We start from the raw sequence: 11,850 nt of genomic DNA, 5'->3' as shown, positions 1-11,850 counted from the left end.
TAGGACATTCATTTACCGTAAGAAATGAAGTTTTCAGGCACTGTCCGCAACTAGAGCATACCTTTGTGGGTTTTGAAGAATTCGCCTGCACCATTGCGCGGGCTTCACCTGATCTGCCATCCCTGCATTTTCCCCCTCAGTTCCACTCGCAACCGGCTTCAGTGGCGGCGCTCCACTCGCGACAGTTTGCGGTGGGGGCAGGGCACTGACGTCAGGACGCGGTCGCGTTCGGCTCCTTACTGCTGAGCATGCCTCAAACCCCGAATTCATAAACATGACTTCACTCGAACTTGACTTCCAACAGGCTTGAGGCGGCGTCAATCCATTTCATAAACCTGCCTCGACTTGAAGCGCCCTCTTGAAGCGAACTTGACGCGACCAAGTCGCGGCGAATTCCAAGGCAGCCACATACCTACCTTCGACCCGACTTGCAGTAGTCGCGGCGCAGTCAAAGATGGCGGTTCGTATTAACGACGCGTTCGAGTATAGATCTCGCGCTTGCGATATCGTCTTCGGCGCAGTCTATGCACTGCCAAGAGTGCCACGGCGACTGCTTCGCGATAGGGAAAACCCGATGGAGCTGTACAACAACCAGCAGTTCCTCCTACGCGACCGATGCTCGAAAGAAACTGCACGAGAACTGCTGTTGTTGCTGCCGCTGGAAGTGAGCGAAAACAACCGGGGACTGCCTCTATCGCCGATGCTGCAGCTGCTCCTGGCCCTGAGATTTTACGGCGCCGGCGCCTTCCAGATCGTCACAGGAGATCTAATCAACGTGTCGCAGCCGACAGTATGCCGAGCCATGGGCGAGGTGACGCGCCTCATCGTGCGGCACCTGTTCCGCAAGCTTGTGCATTTCTCGGAGTCGTCACAGTTTTCATCGGTAATGCGCGACTTTTACGAGATTGCCGACTTCCCATGAGTTACAGGGTGCATTGATTGCACCCACGTGTGCATAAAAAGCCCCGGCGGCGATGAAGCGGAGGTGTTTCGCAACCGGAAAGCAGTGTTTTTAGTGAACGTACAGCTGAGTTCACTGTTTGCAAACGCTCGCGCGCGCTGGCCGAACATTTTCAAATTGGCAAAGATATCCGCGAATACACGCAAAACTGCCGCACGACTGGCCGCTCGAGGCAGTTTGCATGTATTTGCGGGCCTTTTTCACACTCGGAAAATCAATTTTATGTATAACGTATTGAGCAACAGAATGTTGTATCGGGAGTTTTTCATGTTGCTCTACAATTTTCTCATTGACACTTTTTATCTAACTATATTTGAGAAGTTGATTAATAAATTAGGACTAATTATCTAATTCGGCGAAATGCAAAAATAATCTGACTATCTCCAAGCGACGCGAAACACCATTACCTTGGTTCTCTCCAGCTACGTCGCATTTGTATATTTTAATGCTTGGCTCAAGTTACGTGGGACACCCTATATATGATTGAGCATTTTGACGAAACGTGTCGTGGGAAGATATTTCAGGCACACGTAATATGCCGCTGCCGTACATGTTATTGTGACGAGAAATAATATTTTAATTAAAGTAACTTTATCAAGACAGGGGAGGTTAGGTACAATGATGGAAACTGCTTTTGTGGAAGAGCTATTGCTGAATTGTTGACAAATGTAATGTTAGTCCTACATATTTCCACACACTTTTGCATCACGGGCAATGGGCAACGATGGTTCATTTGATTGACCATCTTTGTAAGGAACAACCTGGCAAATGGCTCAACAAGACTACCACCATACAGTGTTTTCATATCTGAATCAATTCCTTAAGTATTGTCATATCCTCGCTAACCTGCCTGCATTGTATTTTTCTGTCATTTTTCCATTACCACCTGCAGGCAATCACTGGACCCCAGCTGCAGTTTTATAATGTAGTTGCCAGCTGGCCAGGTCAGTGCACGACTGCCGTATTTGTGACAATTCCCGTGCCCTAGTTCTGTAAGCGGAGCGCCAAGTGCCTGGAGTGCTCCTTGGAGACATGAGCTATGCCTGCCAGCCATTTCTGATGATGCCATTCTCTGAACAAAGTGCGCAAGAGGCAGCAGTAACCAGGCAAGTATATTCTTATCTTGTTCGAACAATATTGCATTATGGAAACAGAATAAATATTTGTTGTAATACTACTTCAATCAGCTATTGTAATCAGCAATGATACCCATTTGGTTCGCCCACTACTTCGCATGAAAAAAGTGTTGTCATGCTGTTTGTAAAACTTTTGTTCAGTACCACTGTCAGCATTAACACAAGGGATAGCAGAGCTAGAACAACTGCTGTGTGCATTCATTTTGTACTGCCAAACCTTGCACTGAGAAATGAGCATTAAGTTGTAGAGCAACTGCATTTATGGAGAATGGCTTTAAAGCAGGTGATGTGTTATCGTAAATGTAAGCAGCACTCTGTAGTTGCTGTCTGGCTGTGTGTTCACAGGCATTGCTGCCGTCCCTTCAGCAAGAGTAGGTGGCAGGTGAAACTCAGTTTTTTATGTATTTTCATTTGCACAGGTACCGCAAGGCGCATGCATCAACCCGAAACTCAATAGAACGAGTATTTGGAGTCTGGAAACGCCGCTTCCCTTGCCTCGACATGAAGCTGCAGCACAAACCCCATCGTCTGTGCGGATAATAACCGCATGTGCAGCCCTGCACAATCTGGTATGCATGAGAAAGGACCCAGAGCCTCCACAAGTTATTGCTCCACTGACGCCTCACAACCGCAGGTGCAGGTCGAGGCAGCGCTCGCACCTTCCGCCTTTTGACAATACAGAAGATTCCCTACCAGGCACATAGGCGCGTGAGCTGCTTGTTTGCAGGCGCTTCACTTAACCTTACAGCCCCAACTCGGTTGTTATACTTCATTTTCAGGTGAAAAAGTTCAACGCGTACACCCAGGACAAACCACAAAGAGACGAGACAAGCACTGCTGCTGACTAACTGCTTTATTCTTCTTGATTTGATTGATTGTTGGAGTTTTTTGGCGCAAGGGCCAGATGCGGCCAAAGAGCGCCAAGGCGATGATAATGACGTGTCAGTGGTACATGAATGGTGAATTAGAAGGTGTGGATAAAACAGATGTGGCATGGCTGTAAAGAGGCCTAAAATAGTCGCTGTAAAATGCGTAAAATCTATAGGTACTAAGAATATGGCAATGACTAATGAAGTGTGCTATGGATACGAGGGATGCATTGTGAAAGATTGATGATATACTAAGATATGTCAGAGGCTAAACTGAACTATTATCACAGTGGCATCCTCTTGAGAGAGGATGCATTACGTATTTCTTGGGCTGATAACATGCAAGACAACATCATTCAAAAAAGCGAGGACTGCTTTGGTAGTGAAAAGCGGTTCTTTGCCAAGAAACATAGCAGGATGAAGAGGGATAGAACAGCGGTATGCCAGAGGAAAATGTTTCTTCCTCTCTCTCTCGGCTTCCCTACATTCCAGGAGGACGTGAAGAACGGTGAGCCTCTCGCCACATCTACCACAGGTTGGAGGATCATTACCACTCAATAGAAAATTGTGGGTACCATATGTGTGTCCTATTCTGAGGCGACAGAATAGGACATCAGTTCGCCGTGTTTTTGATGCAGAGGGCCAGAAACCTAACTGTGGCTTAATCAAGTGAAGCTTATTATTTGTTTGCGCATCCCACAAACGTTGCCAGTAGCTTCGCAGTTTCTTCCGCAAGAAAGGTTTCAAATCTGTTACAGGGACAGCAGCGGTAGGATTAATAGCGTGCGATGTTATTGATGTGGCCATTTGATCGGCAAGAACATTACCCTCGATGTCTCTATGCCCAGGCACCCAGCATATTATGATTTGTTGTTTAGATGCATAAACAGAGCAGATCAGTGAGTAGAGGTTCATAATTACAGGGTGTTTATGTTTTTGCGGCATCATTAACGCTTTAACAACGCTTAAAGAGTCGGTAAATATTACAGCCTTTTGGAGTTTCAATCTATCAATGTGTTTCACCGCCGATAGTACTGCATAGGCCTCTGCCGTAAAGATGCTTGTGTGGGGATAAAGTACATCGGATTCCAAGAAGGACGGACCGACTGCCGCATAGGAAACGCCAGCATGTGACTTTGATGCGTCTGTGTAAAATTCAGGGCAAGAGTATTTTGACTTTAGTTCTAAAAAGTGCATTTGAATGTGTGCATCTGGCGCGTGTTTTGTGACTTCAATAAACGATGTGTCACATTCAACCAGCTGCCACTGCCAAGGCGGTAGCAGCTTCGCTGGAGGCATTAGGCAATGTTCAAGTAGTGCAGCACCCATTTCTTCACTGAGCTTTCTCACGCGTAGCGAGAAGGGCTGCTTCGCTGTTGGTCGATTATTAAATAGTGTGGCAGATGTGGTATCGTTTATGGTAAAATAGGTAGGATGTGTACGGTTTGAATTTATTTTAAGGAAATATGTAAAGCTGGCATAAGTCCTCTGAAGGTGGAGCGACCACACGTTCGCTTCCACATAAAGGCTTTGTACGGGGCTTGTCCTGAAGGCCCCAGTCGCGAGGCGGATTCCTAAATGGTGAACAGGGTCCAACATTTTTAAGGCGCTGGGTGCAGCAGACTGGTAAACTATCGCCCCGTAGTCAAGTCGTGAGCCGACAAGGCACCTGTACAAGTTCAAAATGCATTTCCTGTCACTGCCCCATGTTGTACGCGACAGCAGCTTCAATAAGTTCATTGTTTTCAGGCACTTAGCCTTCAAATATTTGATGTGCGGAACGAATGTGAGTTTTGAGTCCAATATGACGCCTAGAAACTTGTGCTCTTTGCTTACAGGTAATGTGGTACCAGACAGCTCAATAGCAGGGTCTGGTACTATTCCTCTCTTATTAGTGAAAAGGACGCATGTGCTTTTCTGTGGGCTCAACCTAAAACCGTTTTCATCAGCCCATTTAGCCACTTTATTTAAGCCATGCTGGACATGTCGTTCGCAGACAGCAAAGTTGCACGATTTAAAACCAATCTGGACATCATCTACATATACAGAGTAGAACAGCGTTCGTGGAATAGCCGCGCGTAGAGAATTCATTTTCACAATAAACAGTGTACAGCTAAGCACACCGCCCTGCGGGACACCAGTTTCCTGGGTGAAAGACCTAGACAAGGCCTGGCCCACCCTTACACGAAAGGTACGGTTAGAAAGGTAGCTTTGCAGAGTACTCAACATGTTGCCGCGGACACCCATAGCGGAAAGGTCTCGGATAATACCGAAGCGCCATGTGGTGTCATATGCCTTCTCTAAATCAAGAAATACGGAGAGAAAAAACTGTTTGTGTATAAAGGCATCCCTTATGATTGCCTCGATGCGGACAAGGTGGTCTGTAGTCGACCTACCTTCCCGGAAGCCACATTGGTAAGGATCTAGTATTCCGTTGCTTTCTAGGACACAGATTAGGCGCCGGTTAATCATCTTTTCGAAGAGCTTGCACAGACAGCTTGTCAAAGCAATGGGTCTGTAGCTACTAGGTAAGGACGGGTCCTTGCCCTGTTTAAGTATGGGGATTACTATAGCCTCTTTCCAAGAAGATGGAATGGAACCAGCAGCCCACATGACATTAAAAAGAGAGAGAAGTGTCTTTTGTGTTTCAGGGTGTAGGTGCTTGATCATTTCATACATGATACGGTCAGCACCTGGTGCCGAACCGTTGCAACAAGCAAGAGAAGCTTTAAGTTCAGCTAAACTGAACGGGCAGTTGTAATGTTCATTTCGGGCACATTTCCGATCGAGGGGCTGTCGCTCTGCGCGTTCTTTGAACCTCAGGAATGTTTGTGTATAATGAGATGCACTGGAGACATATTCAAAGTGTTCGCCCAGACAGTTTGCCTGATTCTCCAGGCCATCTCCTTGGGTACTCACTAAGGGCAGCGGGTTCGTCTCACGGCCCTTTAATTTATTCACCCTGTTCCATACTTTTGCCTCGTTTGTGTAGGAATTTATTCCAGAAATGTACCTCTCCCAACTCTCTCTCTTGGCACGTCGACGTGTCCTTCTGCCTTGCGATTTAACCTGTTTGAAATTAATAAGATTTTCGGCAGTAGGAGAATCGCGAAGCAATCCCCAAGCTTTGTTTTGATTTTTGCGGGCTTTACGACATTCTTCGTTCCACCAAGGAATGCGGCGCTTCTGAGCCAGTCCACTAGTTTGTTTAATACATTTTGTAGCAGCGTCAATAATAAAACCAGTTAGATATGCTACGGCGTCGTCCACGTTAAGAGCAACAATGTCATCACGGCCTAAGTGTGTTAGCTCTCGGAACAGTTCCCAGTTCGCCGAGTCCATATTCCATCGAGGAGGTGGTGACAAGCATCCATCTCGTTTCGTTGAGTTCAACATAATTGGGAAGTGGTCGCTTCCATAGGGGTTCTTGAGGACGGACCACTCCAGGTATGGCATTAGAGTGCTCGACACTATGCTTAAGTCTATGGACGAGTATGTGTTATGTGTAATACTGTAGTACGTAGGTTCTTTCTTGTTCAATACACATTCACCTGAAGAAAACAGAAAATTTTCTATAAGGCGCCCTCGCGCATCGCAACGAGAGTCGCCCCACAGGGGGCTATGAGCGTTAAGGTCACCAGCGACTATGTATGGCGGAGGAAGTTCATCGATGAAGCTCTGAAATTCTGTTCTGGAAAGCTGATGGGAAGGGGGAATGTAGATGGAGCTAATTGTGACTAGTTTACCAAACAACACTGCTCGAACAGCAACTGCCTCAAGGGATGTTCGGAGGCTTAATTGCTGACATGCAACGCCCTTATCGACCATTACGGCCACACCCCCTGACGAGGCGACAGCGTCGTCGCGGTCTTTGCGGAAAGTGACATATTGCTTTAAAAAGTTCGTCTGTGTTAATTTTAGGTGTGTTTCTTGTACACACATCACCTTTGGACTGAATTTGCGGAGGAGTTCTTTAACATCGTCAAGGTTACGTAGAAGTCCTCTCACGTTCCATTGTAATACTTGGGTATCCATAATGGAAAAGAAGTTGGTGATGTGTGTACAGAAAGAAAGAAGTTAGTTCACGAGACCTTTCCAGGCCCCGTGATGCGTGGTTTTCCTTTCTTCCCGGTGCGCTCCAGGGAGCTGCACCGTTCTTTGGGCGTCTGAGACGCCGGTGGTCTGCTTGTGTCCATCACCTCGTCTGAGGCGGTGGACAGTGCCCGCTCAGCGGGGATGTTCGCGGGGGTTTCAGGCCGAACTGCACGGGCAGTGGCCCTGGGTCCAGCAGGCCCACGGGTCTGCTGGCCCTCCTTGGCAGGGGGCGGAACAGCGCTGGCTGCTCCAGCCGGGGGGGCTGATGGCGTGACCGCCGTCACACTCCGTGTGACTTGGGCAGCCGCCGAAAGATGTGGCGCTGCCCCCCGGCGCGCCACATCGGAATATGAAGGACTGGACTGGTTATGGAGATAGAAACGCCTACGTGCCTCTGGGAAAGACAGGTTCAGTTTGACTTTCAGTTCTATAATTTGTTTCTCTTTTTTCCACGAGGGGCACGATCGCGAGTAGGCGGGGTGATCTCCTTCACAGTTGGCACAGCGGGTTGCTGAAGTGCAGATGTCAGAAGCGTGTTCATTTGAACCACACTTAGCACAAGTAGCGCGCCCTCGGCAATTTTGCGACCCATGCCCAAAACGCTGACACTTGAAGCATCGACGCGGATTTGGGATGTATGGCCTGACACGAAGCTTGCAGTAGCCGGTTTCAATTGATTCTGGTAGATTGCTAGTTCCGAAAGTAATGATAATGTGCTTGGTAGGTATTTGCTTGTCATCTCGCCTTAATGTTATCCTCTGCACCTTGACTACGTTCTGGTCTTGCCATCCTTCAAGTAGTTCGCTTTCACTTAGTTCAAGGAGATCGTCCTCCGAGACGACACCGCGCACTGTGTTCATTGACCTGTGGGGGCCCACAGACACGGGGATGTCTCCAAACGCCACAAGTTTCGAAAGCTTGTCGTACTGTGCTTTGTCGCGAACTTCTAGAAGAAGATCGCCGCTTCCCATCTTCGTTACTTTATAGCCTGGGCCGATTGCTTCCTTGAGACATTTGGCTACAACAAATGGCGAGATCATTCGGACTGTCCTAGTTTCATGCTGGCTGTGTATGACGTGATACTTCGGGAAAGACTGCTGTGGTTTCAAAAAGAAATTAAAACTTTCATCGGTGCGCCCCCTTTTCAGGGAGCGATCAGGAAGTGGGGGAAAAGGATTTGCCATATGAAATTGCTAAATTCGGCGGCGATGGTAGCCACCCACCACCGAGCCCAACAAGGGGACGCTACAAGGATGGAATGCTTGCAGACGCCAGCCATGCATCGCCGCTATAACCTAATATAAAATACCCAAGGTTGGATAGCTACACCAGGTTAACCCTTGCCGCCCAGAAATTCGGAAGTGAGAAGAAGTGACTAGAAGACAGGACAGATGGAAAAGTGAGAGAGAAAGACAAAAGATTGAAGAGGGGGACAGGAAAAGGCGACTGCCGATTTCCTCCAGGTGGGTCAGTCTGGAGGTGCCGTCTATGTGAAGCAGAGGCCGAAGAGGTGTGTTGCCTCTGCCGGGGGGCCTTAAAGGTCCAAACACCCGGCATCGGCTCAACCTCCAGGATCCCCCTTTCCCCAGACACGGCAAAGCCACGCACGGCTACGCGTGGGAGGGTCCAACCCCCGTGTGCTCAGGTACGTGGTGGCGCAACTCACCAAACGCCTGCTTGCGCAGACGCCCCTGCGGGGGCAAACACGCTTGTCTCATCAGTTCCTATCGTGGCAGCTTTTACAGTTTTCTGTCGAGTGGCGCTTAATCCTGAGAGAAACAACAAGAGCACGCATGCAGCCTCATTTGTTTGGGTGTGCTAATATAAATTTCACTAGAATGAAACTCGTTCTTGCCTCCTTGACTTTTTCGTTACTGTTGTTTTGTTTTGTGGTTGCAGGTGTCCTTTATATATGCCTGACATTTATTCGGCCTCTATAGTTTTCTTTTTATCTACGTGGTTTATATCTCCCGTGCTTGCGTCACAGCCTCTGTCTGCCTTCCATTCGCCCGACTAGTCGACGTTATTGATGCTCTCTGCTCTTGAAGCTCGGTGCTTGATGGTGTGTTTGTGGCACCTGCAATGGTGAAGCGTTATCATAACGATTGTGCGCTTTCAACGAAGAGAAGTCAAAGCGCCACCGACAACGCGGACTTCCATCTACGTTATATTTCCAGATCGACGTTATATACATTAGGGAGTTTTAGAACCAACGCACCCAGACGTCTTTGTGTATCCAAAGCCCCGCAGTCCTTCTAGCGTTCTTTTCCACACCTTTCGCTTTTTTTGGCAATAATTTTGAGTTCTTTTCTACGACGCCAGTGTCCCGTAACTTCTGATGCGCAAAGTCTAAAACTGCTGACTATAATATGCAGAACAAAAAAATCAGAAGAATATGCAGAAAGAAAAAGACATTCCAAGAATCCCAAATAATCTGAAAAAGCACAGAACGCTCAAATAAAGCATGATGCGATTACCATAGCAATATATGGTCGCCACGCATATTATTACAAAATTGTACTTCCTTAGATGAAAAACAAATTGATCATTGTGCGCTTCTATCGTGTACTGTGGTGGATCTAGCGTTTCAACGCGTTTAACGTTGCTTCATTTCTTCGGCTTGCAAATATTATCATAAAATTAGCAGTGCATATCTAATAGCCTAATTTAAAGGGGCGTATACCTTTCTATTTTTACTCATTGAACAAATGACTACTGCATCGAATTGCTGTGGGGATTCGGTAAAGCGTATTAAAATATGCGCATTTTATAGGAGGCTATTTTGGGCGCATACTTTCTTTTATTTGTATTGTGGTTGGCAGCGCTCACGATAACGCGAACCTAAACATAAAGTCTAAAAGATAAATGTTACGAAAATTTAAACCTAGAACATGTCAAGTCAATCCAGTGAGACATAGCTTGTACGCGTCCGTAGCAGAGCGCGCAAGATAGGCTAGCCCCGAAGATGCTTAACTTACCAGTAACTACAACATCAAAAGACTTTTCTACACCGGAGCTGTATACTTCTCGTTGGTCGGAAAATTTCGTGGTGTAAACACAAAACTCCAGATTAACAATTGAAGGCAAACGGCATATCTAGTCTAGCAACTCATTCAGTTCATTCTAAGACTGCCATGGGTAGACCACGAAAATTAGACACCAGAAGAACAGCGTGACTGCAATGCTCGACCATGTGCGGTGTTTGTTACAGCTTCGCTCGACATTCACGTTCGCATGGTGTCATGGCAGCCATATTTTTTTTTTACCTGATCGTCGTTGGCGCACATTTCCTTTCTAGCACAGCGCGCCTGTTAATTTGGATGGCTTTCAAACACCAACATACGTAAATGTTAGTAGGTTTGTTCAGCTAATACGCAAGGTACTATGCATGTAAATGTTATAGAACGCGGTTATCGCGTCACAACTATATCTTTGTTTAGTGCTCAGCGCCGTAGCGATCCCTGCTTCATGACACAGCCACTCTTCACTGGCGTTGGTGGCCGTCCCTTGGTGAAGATGCAATAACATCATATAGAGTGAGTGGAGTGGCTGAAGTTCTTTATTAGGTCAGCATTGTGCTCTGTAGACGCTTGAGCCACCTCGTCATAGATAGGCAATTCAGTTTCTGTATAGCAGGCGCACCTTAAAAGCCACTCGGAAGTGCGTACCTAGCTGTTTTGTCTATGCCGGCGCATGAAAATGTAATTTTCTCATGTCGGAAATGAGAAAGTACGTATACATTTATGATGAGTGACCGGTAATCTAGTTCTACAGTTGATCGAGTCATTGAAGTCAGCTCCCCATTCACAATATTGCGTTGTGGGGAAAAAAAACGCTGTACTGAATCACGTGGGTGAAGGTCACAGCGTAAAACATTCAATGGCCCGGCTGCAACAAATTTTCAAGCAAACTTCGCCGGGACGCTGTCCACGTTCTTCCACGCTGCCGTAATTTATTAGCTGCAATAATTGTGTGTCATGCGATTCTAACTCAATTGGACTAGAAAAGCTGGCAATTTGTGAAGTACCCGAGAGAAAGATTTGAGAGAAAGTTTCGAGACAACACACTTCAGTGGGTGACCCTGTGATATCATTTTTCATCCCGCAATGGGACTCTGTAGTTCATGCTTCGGATATTTCTTCTTTCTTTAGAACATTTTGACATCCAGCAACTCACGTAAAAATTGTACATAAAGCACTAAATAGACAATCTTCTCACATCACTAGGAACATTTGGCATTTTCTCATAATTTTCGACAAACCTCGTCAAAATAATTTAACTAAACGCCGGACTACACCGTCCCCACTCCTTTAGAAGCAAGCTTTCGAGGCGCCATCAATTTTTAAATAAAATTCTTGCAGAATCCTTCTCATGCTGAATGCCGATGTTAATGCGATTAGCATTGAAGCAATGATGCAGCACATTGTATTGATGACGCCGAAACCTGTATGTATCCTGGATCCTATCTCGCGCTTCGACGACGACGATGATGATGATGATGATTTTATGGCCTCCCCTTTCATACGGGTGGTGACAAATGGTCACCTAGCCTGCGTGATTTAATAAGGTATGCTATACATGTTTTTATCTAGCATTTTTGTATACATTTTATTAAACGTTTTTTTCGCCTCAATATCTACCTTGTACCTCTATCAATGACTAAGAAATCAAATCAGGTCATATCAATCTCTTCCCTGCTTTTTTTTATTGCGATAGCAATTATATGGACACTTCCACCGGATTTCTGCCGTCGCCGTCGCCGTCGTCGTCGCCGTGAGGTTCCGTATAG

General features: G+C 46.6%; 1 pseudogene; it reads left to right on the top strand.

Annotated features, from left to right (window-relative positions):
• The first annotated feature begins 264 nt into the window (after positions 1-264).
• Positions 265-2,801, top strand: LOC125939902 (putative nuclease HARBI1; annotated as a pseudogene).
• Positions 2,802-11,850: the final 9,049 nt, after the last annotated feature.

The sequence above is a fragment of the Dermacentor silvarum genome, chromosome 9 (assembly GCF_013339745.2).
Source record: "Dermacentor silvarum isolate Dsil-2018 chromosome 9, BIME_Dsil_1.4, whole genome shotgun sequence".
Taxonomy (NCBI): domain Eukaryota; kingdom Metazoa; phylum Arthropoda; class Arachnida; order Ixodida; family Ixodidae; genus Dermacentor; species Dermacentor silvarum.
This window is presented reverse-complemented; position numbering and strand designations above follow the sequence as displayed.